The sequence below is a fragment of the Homalodisca vitripennis genome, chromosome 2 (assembly GCF_021130785.1).
Source record: "Homalodisca vitripennis isolate AUS2020 chromosome 2, UT_GWSS_2.1, whole genome shotgun sequence".
In the NCBI taxonomy this organism is placed as follows: Eukaryota; Metazoa; Arthropoda; class Insecta; order Hemiptera; family Cicadellidae; genus Homalodisca; species Homalodisca vitripennis.
The window spans coordinates 217,682,226-217,705,932 of NC_060208.1; positions in this window are offsets into that span (position 1 = coordinate 217,682,226).

A 23,707-nucleotide genomic window follows, 5' to 3' on the forward strand; every position below is an offset into this window, starting at 1 on the left:
GCATCTCATCTGCACTCTACGCGGCGTTGTCACGTTATATCTGGAGTTTCAGGAACAAATTTCGTAATTAATTCTACGAAATAGTTTATTTCTAACTATACATTTTTTCAATAAACTTGTTTTTAATTAACTAAATGTTTACTGTATGTAATTGTTGTATTCAAGCAAGTAAATAAATAAATAATAGTAAATAAAAATGCCTTTATTGTCACACAATTTTTATAAAAATTCTGTTTTTGTTCAATATAACTCCAGTCAAGCTACGTTACTAATATAATTATTACAGCTAAGGGTTTCCTAAAATACACTAAATTTAATAACTACTAAAATTTTTTTTCTAAAAAAATATTCAGTTGTAAAAGAATACAAGCGATATTTCCGCTAAAACTACTGCTTAAGTCTATTTTTAAAGAAAGACAAAGGCAGTGACTTAAGGACACAGGGTAAGGGTGTTATACAATGCCGGTCCAAAATAACGAAATCCCCTCCCAAGGCGAACTCTCGGGAAGTGGAGCCTTTTGCTCTGACGGGTACCACGCAAGGCAACCCCCTCCCGGAACAAGAGCCTGTCATACAGGTACGAGTACAACGGCTTTCTAAGTGTCAGGGTCTTGTGAACCAATACAGCATGTCAGTGTTCTACACACAGCTTCCATAGGCATCAGATTTGACTCTGTACGATGAGTGGATATCCTGTCACGTTTACCTTAATTATAAACTAAACTGTTCTGCCTTTTGTAATACGCTCAGCGTCCTCTTTCAAAATGCTATTACCTTAGGCTGAGTAGCAATAGTAGAACACCGATTACAGTGTTGAAAAGCTGCAACTTAGCAGCTTGAGGTAGCAAGGATCTCAGACGGTACAGTCCCTTTAACCTCCCTAGAGCGCGCTGGCAGACAGAAGTTACATGATCAAACGCACACGCTCCATATCATATAGAAACCTGCAGGCAAGGCATTTTTATGGAAATCACTTCACAACTTCAAAGAAACATATGTTCCATTTACAAAGAGTGAAAGAGTGAAACACCAGGAGGTTCTTTCTTGTAATAGTTCTTTCCTGATTAAAGGCACTTTGTAAGTACTGTATTGTTGATCAGCCTATTTAGTATAATACACAAAGTTATTGCTACATATGTGAAGACTTTTAGTCTTGTCCTATTTATGATTTATTTCAGTTCAGTTATTGTAGATAATTGAGACAAAATGTAATTTTTTATGGTATAAATGACAAAGAGTAACAGTATGAGGGAAATTGCCTCCTTCCTTCGGGTGACCTCACCATTGCTGCTCGGAATAATTCCATAAAAACCTTGTTGCACAATGACGCACATCCTCTATTTGTTTCCTACTGATACCTTTAGGTTTTATGGTGATATGGAATGGTGTGCAAAATGTTAATTCCAATGTATTCACTGAAAAAATATTCCGTATCTGGGATAAAAAAGTACAGCTTTTATTTGCGAGTTAGAAAAATAAATTGCACAAATGATTAGTCTATAACATATGATATTAATCATCAGTATAAAAATACTTCAAAACCCCTTGATTACATTCTACTGCCTCTGATAACTTAAAACGCTTGTATTAGTTTAAGCTGCAAATATTCCCGGACTAATAATTATTGCATTTTTTTTGTACCGTTTAATAATATGCCGACAAATAGTATGGGCGATCCTGTTCTTGGGAGTAGGCCGGCAATTGGTGATGGTTTAGAAATTTCATTTATGATGTTGTTTAGAAAATATAGTATTCGAGCTAACTTCTAACTTCACATGATATAGTAAAATATTTACTACCCTCTTTTCTCAATTCAAAGGAAATTTATGCTCAATATTGTGATATATATATTCTAATAATTTATTTACCTAAATATAATTTTTTATTATATGCAGAGTTTAACAGCAGTTGTAAAGAAGTAAAATTTGATCTACATGCCATGATTGGCGATAACAATTAGTTTAGACCAGTAGAATTTGTTTTGTTCCAATTTTTTGAAATAAAAATATTATTAACAGTATCATGATCAAGCTAAATACACCTCTTCCTCATTCTCTGGGTTGCCATCTGAATAAACTTCAACAAGAAGTAGACGCACACGGGTTCCACGTTATCTGTTGATGGAAGGCGCCACTCCCACCTCCAACACAGCTTCTCACCCTTATTTAATATCCGGTTGCCAAATCTTATCTTTGCCTGAAAGATTTCAATATTTTCATTGTATGTTTCATAACGCCTCTTGTATTTTCACTCTGATATAAAAACCAAAATATATTAATACACATTTAATAAGAGTTCATTTTGGTTTATATTCCGAAAGCGTTCAAGGATTTGTGACAGAGCCCACACACACGCGCGTGCGTTTAGACACAAATTACACAATATGTGTGTATCTAAGAAGTCAAATATATTGTTTACCTCATTAATTAACCGTAATTAAAAAAAGATTAATATATAATCAAACTATATACATCTATTAAAGTTAATGAAACAAATGTACGAATACGTCTAGCAAGGGAAACCCTTTAATAACCAGGTAAATAAGACTTGTTTTAAGATATATTGATGAATAAGCATAGTGACAGACCAGTATGTTTTGGTATGACTTATGATATAAAGATTAAACAAATGAGAGTAATTAGTCGTGGTCTATCATTTTTACAAATAAACATAGTCACAGATAAATTTATTTTACTTTGAGGTAACCAGAAAAACGCAAACTATTGACAAAACGATACTCAAAAAGACGCCCAGAAGAGCGTGTTGTAGGTTTGTATACCGACCTCTTCCATCAACCAGCTAACTATAAGCTACGCCTTTAATTGGCCTCAAATTATTCAATCACAAAGTCAGAGAACAGAAGTCAACTGGCATTTTAACACTCTAAACCCGTTGACAAGTAGACTACCAGAAACCCCTTCTGTCTTACTGTATTATCTTACATCCGCTGACCGGATAGTTCTAAGAAATTAAATAGTTTAATTTACATACATTTTCACCTCATTCATTAAATTAACATTTTTATCGTATAATTTTTCCCATAAATATTTAGTAAATAAATTTCAAATTGCGTGCGTAGCAAATATCCACGGCGTTTACCTTATTTAAATCATTTTAAGAAATCAAAACAAACCCTCACCTACGCCTGAACAATTAGTTTATTAAATAAACACTCTGCTACCCATTTAACAACCTGATCGATTATGAAAATAAAAGGATTTGTGAATATTGCAATTGTTCAGTGGTACAAAGTGTTACTTATTATTGTATACTGAACTGTAGCATATAACCAAAAACGTATATTAATTTTAAAATCCTTCCAACGTTATGAACGTTTATATAAGATACACACATGTATATTTTTATTTACGATTTCATTTAATTACTTTTTAATATATAATATACTTGTAAAATTTAATTTGTATTAATAATTATTAAATTATTTCTAATTTTTCATTATAATATTATATAATTGAATGGATTTGATACAGTTTACTTCCTTTTATATAGTTTTATTCAACTGCAGATTTTTCGTAAACGTATTATTAACATAATAATTAATACTAAATAGCGTCAGCTATACTTTACATAGGATTAGTAATCTGTAAATTCTAGAACGTTTTAGTCATAATCAATCAACAACACTCAGGAAATACTTAATCAAGTTATGAATTAACAGCATGCACTCTGCGGAGTAATCTCTATAACAGATTTGGTGTCCGGTAAGTTTGACTGGAAGGTTGTCAGTTACGTGGGTGACGTAATCTAATACCTGTCACTGAGATACAGTTCTGATGCAACTTGTAACAGAATCAAGATAATGGAACATCACTCCAGGTGAGTGAGTGACGTCACTTCCTTCTCAATGTTACTGTCAGTATCATAGATAGGCCGTCATCTCCACACTTTTGATGGACTGATAACTACGGTAGGCCTACAAGTCATTTCCGACCTTCAAAGAGATCACAACTATGATTAGCTCACAACCATTACTTAGCTCATAACTATACTTAGCTCACAACCATCATACTTAGCTCACAATCATACTTAGCTCTCATGCATTTTTAGGTCACTTTTCGTAATGTTTGTACATTTGCTATGTTACTGTATTTCTGTAATACAAAGCAAGTACAGGAGAGTCTAATTCATTAATTAACAAGAATACTTACTTGCACTTCAAGATCAACAAGATTTTTATTGTATTTCCTTTAAAAAAAAAATTGAAATTCCATTGCCATTTCAATACTAGAAATTAAATAAAATGGAGGAAAAGTGATAAAATATACAAATAAAACAGATAAAAGTAGACAGCTGCTGTAATTAACTGCGTAATCGTTCAGAGTAATTATAAAACATTCTTGAGATTTAAATTTTTATGCTAGGCCTATATTTCGGCTTCCTCGTGCAATGAAAAGTGGTAAGCAATGCACTTTTGCGTCATGACGTTTGTACGTTTTTATAAGCTAATAGTAGGAATTAAACACATATTTATACCTAATTGCAAGACTATTATGTTTTTAACCATTTCAGACCTATTACATGTTAGGGAAAAATACAGACAGTAAGATTAATGAAGTGAGATAAAATATATTTCTCAATTCGATATTTATTTTCTTGTTGTTTATTATTTATAAAGTTTATATTTATTACGCCTAAAAAGCTTCGCTGAGGTTTTTTGCAAAATCCCGATTCCATATCTAAAGTCGTTGTCTAGATGTCCTGCGTACAGATAAAAAGATAATGGTTCAGAAAAGAAATATTTTCATCCCCTGGCCAACAAAAGGGAAATTTGATTAGACTACTGAGTGAAGGCTTCAATAACGCTCAATCAAATTCCATGGTTGAACATTCACCACCATAGAACTCATGCACAATTTTAAGTATACAGTTGAAACCTTCTTTAAGACATCTTGTCAAATGAAAAATTACCACTTTTCTTCACTAAGTTATGTTTTTTTGCAGTTTTAAAAAAAATAATAGATTCGTTGTGCTAGATACAACTACACAAGTGCACTAAAATAATATCCTGGCTTATTTTAGTTATTTCCTATGTAATATAGTTCTTTTACCCTTAATTACAATCATATAATCGTACTCGGATTGCGTACAAAACCATTTACTCCACTATTTTCTCGTTTTTATTATTATGTAAATAGAAATGTATTTTGTTTTACCTCTTTCTACAATCAGTATTCAAGCTAAATAATAGGTTTTAAAAACTAGGTGACACGTCAGCCAATTAATTCCTTCACAAACCTCAAGTATAAATTTTGAAATGCTTATTAAAATTGAATAATTGGCCTGTGAAAATTAAATAAAATACCTTCAACAGTATCCAGACAGTAACAAACTATTACAATGAAGGTATGGACAGAGAGAAAGTTAAAGTAACAAAAAACTGTGAAAAAACGACAGTATTAAAAATATTTGTAATATATTCCAATTAATTTATGAAAGCTTAATATTTAGTTCAGATTGTGAAATACTATCTTCATAGTAGTCAAAATGTAGAAGCATGACACTTTTATGCAATAAGACATATTATAACTGTAGTTCATTCATCATCTAATATACTTCGTACATTTATAGTATATATTTTTTGTTTTTAGTTGAAAGTCAAGTATTATCATGGAATGAAGAACATTAAGCCTCAACCCGTGAGAGTAGGTTATAATTTCGGAAACTTAAGAACTAGGATATATTAGCATGGGCTAATGACATTTTGATAACCAAAATACCTTTAAAAGAAAACCAATATTTAAATGGTTGAACAGAAAAAAATGGAGAATTTGCTGCTGTGAAGTCTTTAAGAGCAGTAGACTGTAACAAATAGATATAAAAATAATTAAATACGAATATTTTGGCTTCAATAGCACTAACCTTTATTGAGACTGGAAGTGACGAAGGGTGGACTCTTTTCTGATAACTAGGATTTCCCTGAAGGTAATAACTAAAAACACTCTTGTTTTAATTAATTGTTTAAAACAATCAATATAAAAATGCAAATAGAAAACTGTAATATTACTGTAACTTTAATACGTATGTGAGCGGTAAGTAAGCATGCCATGTAAAAGAAAGGGATATCCGACTTATCTTGATAAGCCATTAAAGTCTGGTGGGTTTGTATGGAACTATTGTTGTTTAATTTTGGCAATAGGTAGCGTGATTAGTAATAATTGGAAGACATTAGTAAGGCCAGGGCTGTGAAGATTGATTTGAAATATATTTTATTATGTGGGTAGATTTGTAAAGAAAGTATAAGATTAAAAATTAAAAAAAATATATGCAAATAATGGCGGTAAACGGTATTGAGAAGTGAATGCACCTTTTAGGTTCTTTTAAATTCAAACGAAAATGGTGATATCCCTCAAAGTAATAAAGGGGCAGCAATGAGTGAGGGATCGATCGTACCAAGCAAGCGGTAAAAAAAATCACGATAGGTTAATTGGTCAATGAGGAGTCTAGTTTCAGGATAAAAATTACTAAAAGCTCTACCGTAAATTAAAATTTAGAAAAACGCGCACAATATTTATATACAGTTACGGCTACATTACCCTAAACTATTTGAAGACCAGATTAATTGTTTTTACTGATGGTGAGAAAATATGCTATTCATTCATGAGCAAAGTTTGTCTAAAAACCCAATGGTGAAAAATAGTGATTTTTTAAGATTTCTAACCCATCCGTAGTTGAATTTGCCTAAAGGATATCATAAGGGGTTTGGTGCAAACCTTTTTGGAATAGATCCCGTTATGGTAAAAAATTATAATAATAACTTTGCAATAACGTTAGTAGGCAGCATATATTAATAATAAACAAAGAAATGCATATTTTTTACCAATTACCAATTGTTATATTAAAAATCAAAAATAATGTAACGTAGCAACACTTTTATTGGAGATCTATGTATTATAGAGCACAAGTATGCAAAGTTTCAGACAAATTGAGTAGTAATTGTTGTACTTGTAGACAATAAAATAAGGTGCATCAGCAGACAAACCTGCGCTCAGCCAGCAGGGGGAGTAAAAGTCGGAAAAAGAAAACCAAACAATTAACTAGCCATCGATGAGGCCTATTTTGCACAAAGAGTCACAATATAGTGAGTAAAGCTTTACAGACGAACTTCGTGCTCTTAAAAATAAAACAAAATACGATGTACATATCACTTCAAACTACCCCATCATAATAGAGTATATACAGCTAGCTTGTCTTATTCGGTTATCGATCGTATATATATTACCATCAGGTCTTGTTTACGTAATTATGTAACGGCGATATATATTCGCATATATTAAATCACTTTTTATAGGAGGTAAATAATAACTAAGACAGTACATAACACTTTCTTGTTATAATAATCCCAAATCACTTGTTTGAAAATTGTATGAAATTGTTTTCTCTCATTAAACATTCAGCAAAGTTTATGTATGGAAATTTTAAAAACAATGAACATTGATAAACATGTTTGATGGGAAATATGTTTTATTTTTACGAGATACGGGACTACAACATTTTGGGAGTCCATAAGAACATGACAGTAATCAATAACTGCATTAACCGGAAATACTCTTATGTTATAGTAGCTACTTATTAGACCGGTGAAATACAACAAAATTTCACACCAAATTTCACAGATCGGATCTGTAACAAGCTATAGTTCTAGTACATCCAAGAAAACATGCAATGGGCGGAAGATTCCCTGTGGGAGTGTTACAAAATAAACGACGATATCCTGACATTACCTGCTGAATGTTTGTCTATCTATGTTTCATTTACTTTATGTGAGCTTGTAACTAAATTTTTCATTGTCTTTTTTCAACAATTGATTACATAATTACTTACTGTCTAATTATAATTTCAACGTTGGTGGAAAGGGCCACCTACTAAAATGTGGTGGGGTATCAGTCACTCTCTATATCAGTCATGTTAATCTGGACGAAGGGAAAGCCATCTCCACTCCCGCCTAGTCAAAGCGAGCAAGGGACAGTACCCCTCATATCCAGGCTAGCAACTGCCTTTAACACTAAGGCAGTTCCATTAACTCTGGCAGTAATCCTTCGCAGCAGACCAGACCTATTGATCCATAGTTCTACCCCAATATCTCAACATTTCCGGTTAGTAGTGTGTCATTTCTTTGCATCTATTCTCAAGTGGCACATCTGTTTTTGCTGTTCACTATGTAGGTTAAACTGAAAGACATAACCCGGCCAAAAGTGAATTTTTCTTCTGGGGTTACAAAATAGTTAGTGCACAAATTGGTTAGTTTAAAACTTTAGTCGAAATTAAGGTATTTTTTTATTTTGTATGGAAAGACATTTTTGGGCGTGGGAAGGGGAGTTCTGAATCCAAAACAGTTTTCAATAAAACTAAACTAAATGTATTTCTTTACAACAATTACAAATTTAAATCAATATCAGCTTGACTTATTCGTGATACAAATTAACCAAGAAACTTTATAGAAGTATTTGGTTTAGTATTATCAACTATTCTTATAAAATACTCTAAGAATTACTAGAAATATACAAATTTTAAAATTCTCAACCTGCATGGTTATTGTTTTTATTTATCAGCTTAGGAAGTGAAATTAAATAAAGTTATGAATTCAAAAACCCCGTATCATTTCGGGTCACTTTGTTATTTAAAAAAAAATTGCACTGCATGATTATTTGAATCTTAACTGTTAGCTGTACGCAGCCGTTGTCAACATGGTGAAAAAAAAATTTAAGTTTTCTTATTCACAACCACGTTGAAACATTGCTAACAAGATTGAATTCTTGAAATATTCCGATCTCGCTGAGGAGAGTAATATTACAAGGAAACTGCGAATAATAAACATCTGCTTGTACAGGTGAGTTCAAAGTACAGGCGTACACAGTGGAATCACATTCTTAAATGGTCTCAAACAGTCCTTCAACTCATGTTCCTGTTTAAATTAAGTTTTGGTATAACGTCTTCTAATACGTTGTCTATTTTATGAGCCTTTCCTCGAATGCTATTAAAAACCCATACAATGAAAATAGTCCAGTTTTAACGTTAGTAGTTATGATTTAGCACATTCTGACCAACTATCTTAAACAGTTTTTGGTCGTTTTAGTCTGAAGAGATCCAATAAATATCTGGTTACAGACGCTGCATTATGAAGAAGGTGCACTGGAACTAAACTAAACCTTCACGTTTATTCTTTCGTGCAACTCAGGAGACAATGAGAATACCTATTCACCTAGATTACACTATATTTTTATATATCGTAGTCTAGGCGTGTCTCTGATTTCGAAGCGATGTAAAGAATTCGTTTTGAGCTTATTCTAGATTCCAGACACTTTACTAAGAGGAAGGTAAACTGGAGCTAAACTCAATATTCACAGCTTTATCCTTGTTTAAATTTAATTGAAATTATTCAAATATATCCATGCAATTAAGTAGTGACAATCTTATATTATTATCTAGTTTATTATTTTTTTAAGATTCATTTTGATGGCTTTTTAAAATTAATTTTAAATGTAATTATCCCTCTTTGATATATCATATAAATTCCTTTTCTAAAGGACGTAATATACCGTCTGTGATGAGTTATTAACTTTCCAGATCCATTTTAGAACTCGACTGGACATTTTAATGAGCAGAGTTTTGAGGTTCTGACAGTTTGCATAAATACACATGATCGCTATATTATGCTATTTTTTGTTTAATTCTTCTAGATGCTTATGCACTTACTCTGCGGTTGTGACTCTACTTTGCGAAATTTGTATTTCATGTTTGGTGTATTGTTTAGTGATTCCAAGCGACGGTTCGTTGAACATGTTAGTGATCAGTTCCTCGTTATTTCTACCATCAGGTACTATAGATTCAAAATAAACTGACTGTTCTGAATTCTTCATTGCTGCTATATACAGCATAGGCCAGAAAATTTTCATCTTTCATAAATGTGACTGATTGTTCATGAAAACAAAATATTCAGTAATATATAATAAGATTTTGGGATAAAATGTGGCTATATTATTCTGATACCTAAGCAGTATTAATGCAAATTTCAAGGGTCGCTCACTTAGGGAGGTGATGCGTTTTTATTGTGACAAAAAATTAGGTTTATATATATACTCTCGTATGTTAGTAACATACCAGTAAGCCTGGACATACCGTTCATACTCGTGGCTTCGCCCGCAATATGTATGCAACATTCCGTTTATATGATTGAATAGCTCGGTATAGCTTCCGTTTATCGGTACCGTATATACCGATTGTATATAAATCAGCATCTATAAGTAAGAAATGATTACGATGTCATCTCGACAATGCTCTGTAATAAAAATTGTATTTAGTATCACTCAATAGTACTTACTCAATGCTTGCTCTCTATAAATCTAAAAAATAGTGGTTAAATAAATTAAACCTATTTTTATTCTGTTATAAAGCAATGTTTTCCCAAAGAAATTGATTAAATTTAACATGCTATTTCAATTATAATTTCGCTATAAAGCTAGATTGTATTTTATATGCTTTAGAGACAAGTGCGGTATATTTCGGAGGGATTTCCGACCCAAGAATAGACTCATATTCATTCCATGGAGCCTAAGAATATCCATGTAAAATTTCAGTACAATCGGATGAATAGTGTATACATGAAAGCAAAACAAAGCCACTTTTGCTTTTATAATATTATTAGGATTATTAAGGTCAGGGAGTTTTATATTTATTATCTACATCACTAATTGCTAATTAATTGTGTACATATGTAATCTGAAATCTGTGATAATACTGCTAATAAACGAGTAACAAATTATTGTAACCATTTATGTAATAGTGGATGTGCCTTATTAAAAAGTAAACTCAATTATATAAGATGCATAATTATACAAGCTAATATTTAAATTTGCGTTAAGCGCTCTGCAGCAAAACTCATTGTTAAAACTGACCGTGTTGTAAACACTTAAAACTGTAACAGAGACATTTAGAACTACCATCCAATGATATCGATTCTCCCTAAACTGGATTGTCATGTTCTGTGTATTTGGCCGATATCCAGCTTTAGTACTCGTTGTGTAGGAGTCCTAGAGACTGGAAATTAATTGGTTAAACATTTATTAGTCCCAGGCTTTAGTCTCTCATCCAAGCGTAAAATTTTATTTTACACTGCCGATTTGCCCGTTTACATTTGTTTTATATCAGTTAACCTACAAATGACTTTCCAAAACTTGTCATAAAAACTTTCTGAAAATCTCACTCTCTCTAATAAAGGAGTATATGAAACTTATCCCTCAGAACTCATTGCAACTACAAAATATTTGTGGCTTGTGACTTTATTTGTATATTACTTGTATTTGTTGTTAAAAATATATAAGAAATAAAAAAAACACATAAATAATTTGCGTCGCGATGTATCGCAGGCTTCAGATTTTTATGTTTTCTCTCTACACGAAGAAGACAAAATTGTTTTGGACCTATAACTATTTATAACACAAACCTGAGCAATATCGAGAAAGGTTTCAGAGCTTTTCTATACTTTGGCACGTAAGCAATTCGTACCATAGGCATATATTTATTTCAGGAGTTATTTTACATTGATTGCACGTTTACGCACAGTCGAGTGAAAGTAACATTTAACTTGGTCAATGAGTACTTTCTTTCTTTGATGACTACGAGTAATAATATTAACGTTATTTCCTTGAAGTAGTTTTAGTTTAGCAGCTATTTTCGCTTTTTTAATTAAGTCCTGCTGGTTACTGCCACAACACTGTGCAACCGATAATTTGAGGTCATCATTTGTTGCAGAAATTCATAAATTTTACGGGAGAAGGTGTAATTTATAATATTAATGTATAACGTAATATTTATATGTAAGATACGTCTTATTTGCAAAGTCGTTCTTAATTGGTTGAAATGTTTAATGTTTGAAATTTATGTCTCATCTTCCTTTTAAAAACATGTCACACATGCTTACTTAGGAATTTTGGATATGGAGCGTTCATTCATATCTAAAAGAACATTTTCTTCACTTTTGTTTATATGTGTATATGTTTTTCGATGTGTAATTGATTAAACTGCAGGCATTTTTCGATATATATTAATGTAGGAATTGTTATAATTTGTCGTATTTGTTTTGGAAAAGTTTACAGCAAATAAGTTAAGTGTTCATCAAATCTGATTTATAAAAATGTGTCACTCTATAAAACATATGTGATATAATTAACATATATCGTGTTATTTCAACATTTAAGTGTCAAATGGAACAATTAATTAGGTAATTGCTTATAGGCCTACTTGTAATTTTTCTAAACATGTATTTTAAGTTTAAAGCTAATGTGTTTAACAGCTGCATTACTGATTTGGGATAAAATCTCCGTAAAACAGATCCTGATGATACTCTCATGTCTTTGAACTTACAGTCGGTTTTTTTGATGTTCGAGTGTATCACGGATTGTAAATATGGAAGAATTGGAAGTTAAATATATTTTGATATGACCTCTCTAAGGACTAGTGTCCATATTGTTAGTGAAATGTTCTGCTACTTCGACGTTTCACGTTGTGTGAAGCAAAAATCAACAAAAACAAATAACTGGGTTTGGTTTGATCGTTGCACCTGATACAACATGTAAATTTACAAATAGAGCTTTATCGAGTTTTAAAAATATTACTCTAAAGCAACATTATTTTACGCAACAATGTTCATTTGAAGTAATACATTTTTATTACTAGGAATATTGAATTAGTGGACAGTTCTCATTAGACTGAACAAACTACTCACTGCATAATGTGACACTTACTTGTAAGGAGACGTTCACGTATATTATTTAAGGCAAAGTTCATTGTCTGACTTTGACATTAAAGAATTTATTAGGAGAGCTTACTCTTAAACATACAACTAGATACGAAAAAGCCAGTCCAATACGCTAGATCTTTATCAGTAACTAAACTTAGAATTGTGTATTGTCATATGTGTACAGAACTATACAGATAATCCGAGGCTTATAAACTGGAAGTGGTTATTTAAAAAAAATTCTTCCCATAACACAGTTCATTGAAGTGATGAGAAGGGTTGATTCAATGCAAATGATGAGTTTAGCTTTATCTTACTTTCCGCTTTGTACAGTGTCTGGGATCTAATAATATTACAGATTTTACTCCTGGAATCTGGAGTCCACGTACGTTTGAACAGATACAGCAAGGTAGAATCAGTACAATGCATTGAAAATACGATGTAGAACTTGCCATGATTTCAGGAACAAAAACTTACTCTCGGAAAATCAGATGAGTTCGTTGATTTCACGTAGTGTCATATACACCAAGACCACAAAATACTCAATGGTATTAGTGGAATTCAAATCCTCAATAATGCTCCCTCCTGACCATATGTTCAAATTGACTGTAAATAGTAGTTAAGGGCATATTTTACGATTTAGCTGTATATGTGTGGTGTATGTGTTGTGTATTGTTGCAAAGCGTTATAATGAGCAATGTACATAGTCCTGGTTATCCAAAAAATACAAAATCTGAAGAAATGCTCTCAAGAAAGTGAGTTAAGGAGTTTAGTAATGGTCATATTATTAGATGCCCTTTAATTTTACCCTAATAATATTAAACCTAACAATCGAATAGTGTCTAGTTTTTTATGTGTGAGATCCTGTTCGTCCGAGGATACTATCTTTGGGAAAAAAGGTCTCATGAATAGAAAATTAAATTAGTAGGATGGATTCAAAATTTATATAACCAATAAGAAAATAGCATCTACAATGTAGTTGTATTGTAGTCAATAAAATGAAAACATAACGCTTAAATATTTTCAAATATTATTTATACCACAAATGAGATTTATGGTAAGGCACCCGTTCGTTGAACTACACGAATATTGTTTTATACCATTTGCAATAAAAGGGCGTTACTTTAATTGACTAATTGGATAAGCTAATAAAATCTTTAGTTGCAACAGAATGTCCCTAGCCCCACGACTGCAAACGAAACCCGATAATCATCGACTCATAATGTGTGGTAAATATTTGTTTGGTCCATTTTCTTTGCTAACAAATCAGCCTCCTGGCAAAGGACTATTACAGCCAGGTAATTTTTTTTCGGTTTCGTGAGCAAATAATATCTTTAGTTGTAGCAAAATGTCAACAGTCCAACAGCATGCAGCAAGCGAAACCCGACATTCATCGACTCTCAGTCTGTGGTAAATATTTGTTTGGTCCATTTGCTTTGCTAATGAACCTGCTCCCCGGCCAAGAACTGTTACAGCCAGGTAAATAATGTTTGGTTCCATAAGCAATGCTCTTGAATCATCCTACCGTATAGAAAACTTTTATCTTATCAGTTAATTAATTGTGGTTCCTATTTTAATAATTCTATAAAACTTTATTTGTTTTAAATCCTAAGCTTATTTGTTGTTTATATTGCACAATGAATTTAAGCTGTTGGATACATGAAGTGTTTAGTAGTCATAATTACAGCGTTTGGTCAGTTTTTGTTTATATACGTTAAGTTTCTTTTATGTTTAGGCTATATGAAAACTTTGATCATGTTATTTAGTTAATATGTTTCTACTTATTATAAAATACACGTTTATATCATGGGAACGCCCCTTTAAGATTTATTTATTTCTTCTGCATAAAACCATCACATTTTTAATGTATAACTTTGTAGAAATGTTTCGTTTCACTAAAGATTGTATCTTACAAAAAGATTTAAAACGACGTCTAATAGTACATAAGTTTAGTTTTAGTACCAAAAGAATGTAGCACCAGACCTACTGCTATTCAAATCATATAAAATCGATTGCTAGTATTACACTATCATTGTGTAAAGGAACACTCTGTATAATCATACGTTACTATAACGTCAACATGACCACCATATCTGACACGACTGCTAGTATTACGCTAACACTGTTTAAAGGAACATCCGTATGTTCATACGTTACTATAAAGTCAATATGACCACCATATCTGACACGACTACTAGTATTACGCTATCATTGTGTAAAGGAACACTCCTTATAATCATACGTTACTATAACGTCAACATGACCACCATATCTGACACGACTGCTAGTATTACGCTATCATTGTGTAAAGGAACACTCTGTATAATCATACGTTACTATAACGTCAACACGACCTCCATATCTGACACGACTGCTAGTATTACGCTATCATTGTGTAAAGGAACACTCTGTATAATCATACGTTACTATAACGTCAACACGACCTCCATATCTGACACGACTGCTAGTATTACGCTATCATTGTGTAAAGGAACACTCTGTATAATCATACGTTACTATAACGTCAACACGACCTCCATATCTGACACGACTGCTAGTATTACGCTATCATTGTGTAAAGGAACACTCTGTATAATCATACGTTACTATAACGTCAACACGACCTCCATATCTGACGCGACTGCTAGTATTACGCTATCATTGTGTAAAGAAACACTCTGTATAATCATACGTTAATATAACGTCAACACGACCTCCATATCTGACACGACTGCTAGTATTACGCTATCATTGTGTAAAGGAACACTCTGTATAATCATACGTTACTATAACGTCAACACGACCTCCATATCTGACACGACTGCTAGTATTACGCTATCATTGTGTAAAGGAACACTCTGTATAATCATACGTTACTATAACGTCAACACGACCTCCATATCTGACACGACTGCTAGTATTACGCTATCATTGTGTAAAGGAACACTCTGTATAATCATACGTTACTATAACGTCAACACGACCTCCATATCTGACGCGACTGCTAGTATTACGCTATCATTGTGTAAAGGAACACTCTGTATAATCATACGTTACTATAACGTCAACACGACCTCCATATCTGACACGACTGCTAGTATTACGCTATCATTGTGTAAAGGAACACTCTGTATAATCATACGTTACTATAACGTCAACACGACCTCCATATCTGACACGACTGCTAGTATTACGCTATCATTGTGTAAAGGAACACTCTGTATAATCATACGTTACTATAACGTCAACACGACCTCCATATCTGACACGACTGCTAGTATTACGCTATCATTGTGTAAAGGAACACTCTTTATAATCATACGTTACTATAACGTCAACACGACCACCATATCTGACACGACTGTTAGTTTTACGTTATCATTGTGTAAAGGAACACTCTGTATAATCATACGTCACTATAACGTCAACACGACCTCCATATCTGACACGACTGCTAGTATTACGCTATCATTGTGTAAAGGAACACTCCGTATATTCATAAGTTACTATAACGTCAACATGACCTCCATATCTGACACGACTGCTAGTATTACGCTATCACTGTTTAAAGGAACACTCCGTATATTCATACGTTACTATAACGTCAACATGACCTCCATATCTGACACGACTGCTAGTATTACGCTATCATTGTGTAAAGGAACACTCTGTATAATCATACGTTACTATAACGTCAACATGACCTCCATATCTGACACGACTGCTAGTATTACGCTATCACTGTTTAAAGGAACACTCCGTATATTCATACGTTACTATAACGTCAACATGACCTCCATATCTGACACGACTGCTAGTATTACGCTATCATTGTGTGTGTCAGAATACTGCTGTATAATCATACTGTACGTTACTATAACGTCAACATGACCTCCATATCTGACACGACTGCTAGTATTACGCTATCACTGTTTAAAGGAACACTCCGTATATTCGTACGTTACTATAACGTCAATATGACCACCATATCTGACACGACTGCTAGTATTACGCTATCATTGTGTAAAGGAACACTCCTTATAATCATACGTTACTATAACGTCAACAAGACCTCCATATCTGACACGACTGCTAGTATTACGCTATCATTGTGTAAAGGAACACTCTGTATAATCATACGTTACTATAACGTCAACACGACCTCCATATCTGACACGACTGATAGTATTACGCTATCATTGTGTAAAGGAACACTCTGTATAATCATACGTTACTATAACGTCAACACGACCTCCATATCTGACACGACTGCTAGTATTACGCTATCATTGTGTAAAGGAACACTCTTTATAATCATACGTTACTATAACGTCAACACGACCACCATATCTGACACGACTGCTAGTATTACGTTATCATTGTGTAAAGGAACACTCTGTATAATCATACGTTACTATAACGTCAACACGACCTCCATATCTGACACGACAGCTAGTATTACGCTATCATTGTGTAAAGGAACACTCTGTATAATCATACGTTACTATAACGTCAACACGACCTCCATATCTGACACGACTGCTAGTATTACGCTATCACTGTTTAAAGGAACACTCCGTATATTCATACGTTACTATAACGTCAACATGACCTCCATATCTGACACGACTGCTAGTATTACGCTATCATTGTGTAAAGAAACACTCTGTATAATCATACTGTACGTTACTATAACGTCAACATGACCTCCATATCTGACACGACTGCTAGTATTACGCTATCACTGTTTAAAGGAACACTCCGTATATTCATACGTTAATATAACGTCAACATGACCTCCATATCTGACACGACTGCTAGTATTACGCTATAAATGTGTAAATTAACACTCTGTATAATCATACGTTACTATAACGTCAACACGACGTCCATATCTGACACGACTGCTAGAATTACGCTATCATTGTGTAAAGGAACACTCTGTATAATCATACGTTACTATAACGTCAACACGACCTCCATATCTGACACGACTGCTAGTATTACGCTATCATTGTGTAAAGGAACACTCTGTATAATCATACGTTACTATAACGTCAACACGACCTCCATATCTGACACGACTGCTAGTATTACGCTATCATTGTGTAAAGGAACACTCTGTATAATCATACGTTACTATAACGTCAACACGACCTTCATATCTAACACGACTGCTAGTATTACGCTATCATTGTGTAAAGGAACACTCTGTATAATCATACGTTACTATAACGTCAACACGACCTCAATATCTGACACGACTGCTAGTATTACGCTATCATTGTGTAAAGGAACACTCTTTATAATCATACGTTACTATAACGTCAACACGACCACCATATCTGACACGACTGCTAGTATTACGTTATCATTGTGTAAAGGAACACTCGGTATAATCATACGTTACTATAACGTCAACACGACCTCTATATCTGACACGACTGCTAGTATTACGCTATCATTGTGTAAAGGAACACTCTGTATAATCATACGTTACTATAACGTCAACACGACCTCCATATCTGACACGACTGCTAGTATTACGCTATCATTGTGTAAAGGAACACTCTGTATAATCATACGTTACTATAACGTCAACACGACCTCCATATCTGACACGACAGCTAGTATTACGCTATCATTGTGTAAAGGAACACTATGTATAATCATACGTTACTATAACGTCAACACGACCTCCATATCTGACACGACTGCTAGTATTACGCTATCATTGTGTAAAGGAACACTCTGTATAATCATACGTTACTATAACGTCAACACGACCTCCATATCTGACACGACTGCTAGTATTACGCTATCATTGTGTAAAGGAACACTCTGTATAATCATACGTTACTATAACGTCAACATGACCACCATATCTGACACGACTGCTAGTATTACGCTATCACTGTTTAAAGGAACACTCCGTATATTCATAAGTTACTATAACGTCAACATGACCTCCATATCTGACACGACTGCTAGTATTACGCTATCACTGTTTAAAGGAACACTCCGTATATTCATACGTTACTATAAAGTCAACATGACCTCCATATCTGACACGACTGCTAGTATTACGCTATCATTGTGTAAAGGAACACTCTGTATAATCATACGTTACTATAACGTCAACATGACCTCCATATCTGACACGACTGCTAGTATTACGCTATCACTGTTTAAAGGAACACTCCGTATATTCATACGTTACTATAACGTCAACATGACCTCCATATCTGACACGACTGCTAGTATTACGCTATCATTGTGTAAAGAAACACTCTGTATAATCATACTGTACGTTACTATAACGTCAACATGACCTCCATATCTGACACGACTGCTAGTATTACGCTATCACTGTTTAAAGGAACACTCCGTATATTCATACGTTACTATAACGTCAACATGACCTCCATATCTGACACGACTGCTAGTATTACGCTATCAATGTGTAAATTAACACTCTGTATAATCATACGTTACTATAATGTCAACATGACCTCCATATCTGACACGACTGCTAGTATTACGCTATCACTGTTTAAAGGAACACTCTGTATATTCATACGTTACTATAACGTCAACATGACCTCCATATCTGACACGACAGCTAGTATTACGCTATCACTGTTTAAAGGAACACTCTGTATAATCATACGTTACTATAACGTCAATACGACCTCCATATCTGACACGACTACTAGTATTACGCTATCACTGTGTAAAGGAACACTCCGTATAATCATACTGTACGTTACTATAACGTCAACATGACCACCATATCTAACACGACTGATAGTATTATGCTATCACTGTGTAAAGTAACACTGTGTATAATCATGTATTTTAAATTCGAATGTTTATGTGAACAACGAGTTATCAGTGTATAGCGCTTATCTCTTTGATCAGTTTCCTGGAAACACCGGAAGTCCGCAAACACCATCGCTCTGCATTTGAATATACAGTTTGATCCCGCATTAGTCTGAAAGGTCTATCTCCGTATTTAAATTGCTGGAAATTACAACTAAAGGAACGACATACTTAGCTAGTGCAGGCAGCTGTTTTATCGTTACCTAAGTTAAGTACTTTTTTAATTTGCATTTCCTTGAAAAATCTCATTATCGTTTAACGTAAGTACGTTAGAAGATTTAGTTATATAACTGAGGCTAATACTTTGTTTAAGCTTTTCATGGACGATGGATTATTTGAAAGGATAAGATAAGATAAGGATATTTCCTATCGTTTTAAGTTACAAAATGTATAACACCACGTTTAGGGGGTTGAAATATACCATCTGCTTCATATAAAAAATTCTAGTAAATTATCAAATCTGAAAGGGCAGCAATGTATTATCACTCAAAGTCATAATAATTACTAAGCGACAAATGACACACACCATAAGATTGAGGTCAAAGGCCTCAACATAAGTCTGGTACTAAACCCTCCCTGTATCGACCATCACCTTCTTGTTCTTTTTGTTTCAGATGATGCGCCTCGATACCACAGGAAATGCCGACTTTGAGTTACTCGTCAGTGCTCCACCTTCATTAGTTAAGGTGTAACGTGTTGTTTGCGCTCTTGACACTTGTGCAGAGACATCGTTAGGTTCATTTTCTCCAGTCTAAACTATACGCTGTTCATGTACAACTAAAGTATCACTTAATAATTAGTATAAATTAGAATAGCAATCCATCGTGGCCCTTTTAATTTTTATTATCTATTAAAATTTACTACAAAAGAAAAGATTTTATGAGTATAATGATAAACTGTCTTTGGTATTTCATAAGTACTTATTACTACACGTGGGTTTGTGTGAATTAGTTAACGCAGTCGATAAAAATGAGTTGGCTAAGTTATTTTAGGCGGTATTACTTTCACGGATTTTTAGCATTTCCGATCTCGTCATAAAGTGATTTTTGAATCTATATATTACGTATAATTAGTTTGTATCTTGAAATGAGAACTTACAATCGAGATGGTGCAATGTCATTAAGAAATATTAGAAATGAAATATTCATATTTCGTATACAATTCACTGTTCGAAGTTTGGATAATAGAAATGTTTTAATTCATCATAAAGCTATTTTTCATCCTAGAGTTTTAAATTTATCAAACACGACCAGCAGAACTATAATTAATTACTTTAAAAGCTAACAGAAACGTAAGTGAAAAATTATTGTTATGGAATGTTTTGCAGGATACATATAAAAAGTGAAAAAGAAAACCTCAATGTTTTTATAAAAGTGACCAAAACTTCAACTCATTTAGCATTTTTGGTTAAAATACTCATTGACCTATTTTATGTAACATCCTTATGATCGACCCCTGAGATTTGATTGAAAGTACCGATCCTCATTACGAAAGTCGTTACGCAAACTGTAGTCTAACTTTTTTCTATCCATTTCATGTTAATAATGAACGTCAAACGATAATAAATGTTGTTGCCAAGCCCCGGCAACTGTATTCCAACCTAGATCAGTAACATATGCAGGTGTGCTACATACAATGAGGTAGCAGGTGCCAGTCTTGTATTGGATATCGGAAACAGCTTTCGGCCTTCTTAAAGTTTCCGTTGCCAAAATAAAACTGTTATATCTCAGAGAATGACTACATTCGCAAGTTTCTAAACTGATGAAGATTTGATTCGAGGTGTGTTTCTTCTAAAGTTAAAGGAAAGAATGATTAATTCGAGATGAATTAGGTATAAAATAGTTATTTTATGTGTAAAGTTGACTTATTCTTTAAAATTGTTATATTAATATATCACTAATCAGGGCAACGTCACACAAAGAAGAATATCCTAAAAAAACTTAAAAATTAGATTAACATTTTTTTGCCTCCTACATAATATACATCCGATATCAAAATGAATTCTAAGCTCGACCTTTGTTGAAATTTCAGTTTTATAGTGAGTGAAGAAAATGTCTATATTTAATGGCACCATATATGCGTATTTTGACTTTCCAGTTTGGGACTAATATGGTCTCAGAAACAATTAAGTACAGTTTTATAACTTAAAACAAATATTAATAAATTCCCAAAAAATAAACTGTACTGGAAAAGTATTGTTGCATTTTAAAATGTTTTCCAATTCCTCCAAGAGTCTTCAAAAACAAACACGTTTAAAGATTGGCATTTGGTATTATTCTGCTGACTGCTAGTATTACGCTATCATTGTGTAAAGGAACACTCTGTATAATCATACGTTACTATAACGTCAACATGACCTCCATATCTGACACGACTGCTAGTATTACGCTATCACTGTTTAAAGGAACACTCCGTATATTCATACGCTACTATAACGTCAACACGACCTCCATATCTGACGCGACTGCTAGTATTACGCTATCATTGTGTAAAGGAACACTCTGTATAATCATACGTTAATATAACGTCAACACGACCTCCATATCTGACACGACTGCTAGTATTACGCTATCATTGTGTAAAGGAACACTCTGTATAATCATACGTTACTATAACGTCAACACGACCTCCATATCTGACACGACTGCTAGTATTACGCTATCATTGTGTAAAGGAACACTCTGTATAATCATACGTTACTATAACGTCAACACGACCTCCATATCTGACACGACTGCTAGTATTACGCTATCATTGTGTAAAGGAACACTCTGTATAATCATACGTTACTATAACGTCAACACGACCTCCATATCTGACGCGACTGCTAGTATTACGCTATCATTGTGTAAAGGAACACTCTGTATAATCATACGTTACTATAACGTCAACACGACCTCCATATCTGACACGACTGCTAGTATTACGCTATCATTGTGTAAAGGAACACTCTGTATAATCATACGTTACTATAACGTCAACACGACCTCCATATCTGACACGACTGCTAGTATTACGCTATCATTGTGTAAAGGAACACTCTGTATAATCATACGTTACTATAACGTCAACACGACCTCCATATCTGACACGACTGCTAGTATTACGCTATCATTGTGTAAAGGAACACTCTTTATAATCATACGTTACTATAACGTCAACACGACCACCATATCTGACACGACTGTTAGTTTTACGTTATCATTGTGTAAAGGAACACTCTGTATAATCATACGTTACTATAACGTCAACACGACCTCCATATCTGACACGACTGCTAGTATTACGCTATCATTGTGTAAAGGAACACTCTGTATAATCATACGTTACTATAACGTCAACACGACCTCCATATCTGACACGACTGCTAGTATTACGCTATCATTGTGTAAAGGAACACTCTGTATAATCATACGTTACTATAACGTCAACATGACCCGCATATCTGACACGACTGCTAGTATTACGCTAACACTGTTTAAAGGAACACTCCGTATATTCGTACGTTACTATAACGTCAATATGACCACCATATCTGACACGACTGCTAGTATTACGCTATCATTGTGTAAAGGAACACTCCTTATAATCATACGTTACTATAACGTCAACAAGACCTCCATATCTGACACGACTGCTAGTATTACGCTATCATTGTGTAAAGGAACACTCTGTATAATCATACGTTACTATAACGTCAACACGACCTCCATATCTGACACGACTGATAGTATTACGCTATCATTTAGTAAAGGAACACTCTGTATAATCATACGTTACTATAACGTCAACACGACCTCCATATCTGACACGACTGCTAGTATTACGCTATCATTGTGTAAAGGAACACTCTTTATAATCATACGTTACTATAACGTCAACACGACCACCATATCTGACACGACTGCTAGTATTACGTTATCATTGTGTAAAGGAACACTCTGTATAATCATACGTTACTATAACGTCAACACGACCTCCATATCTGACACGACAGCTAGTATTACGCTATCATTGTGTAAAGGAACACTCTGTATAATCATACGTTACTATAACGTCAACACGACCTCC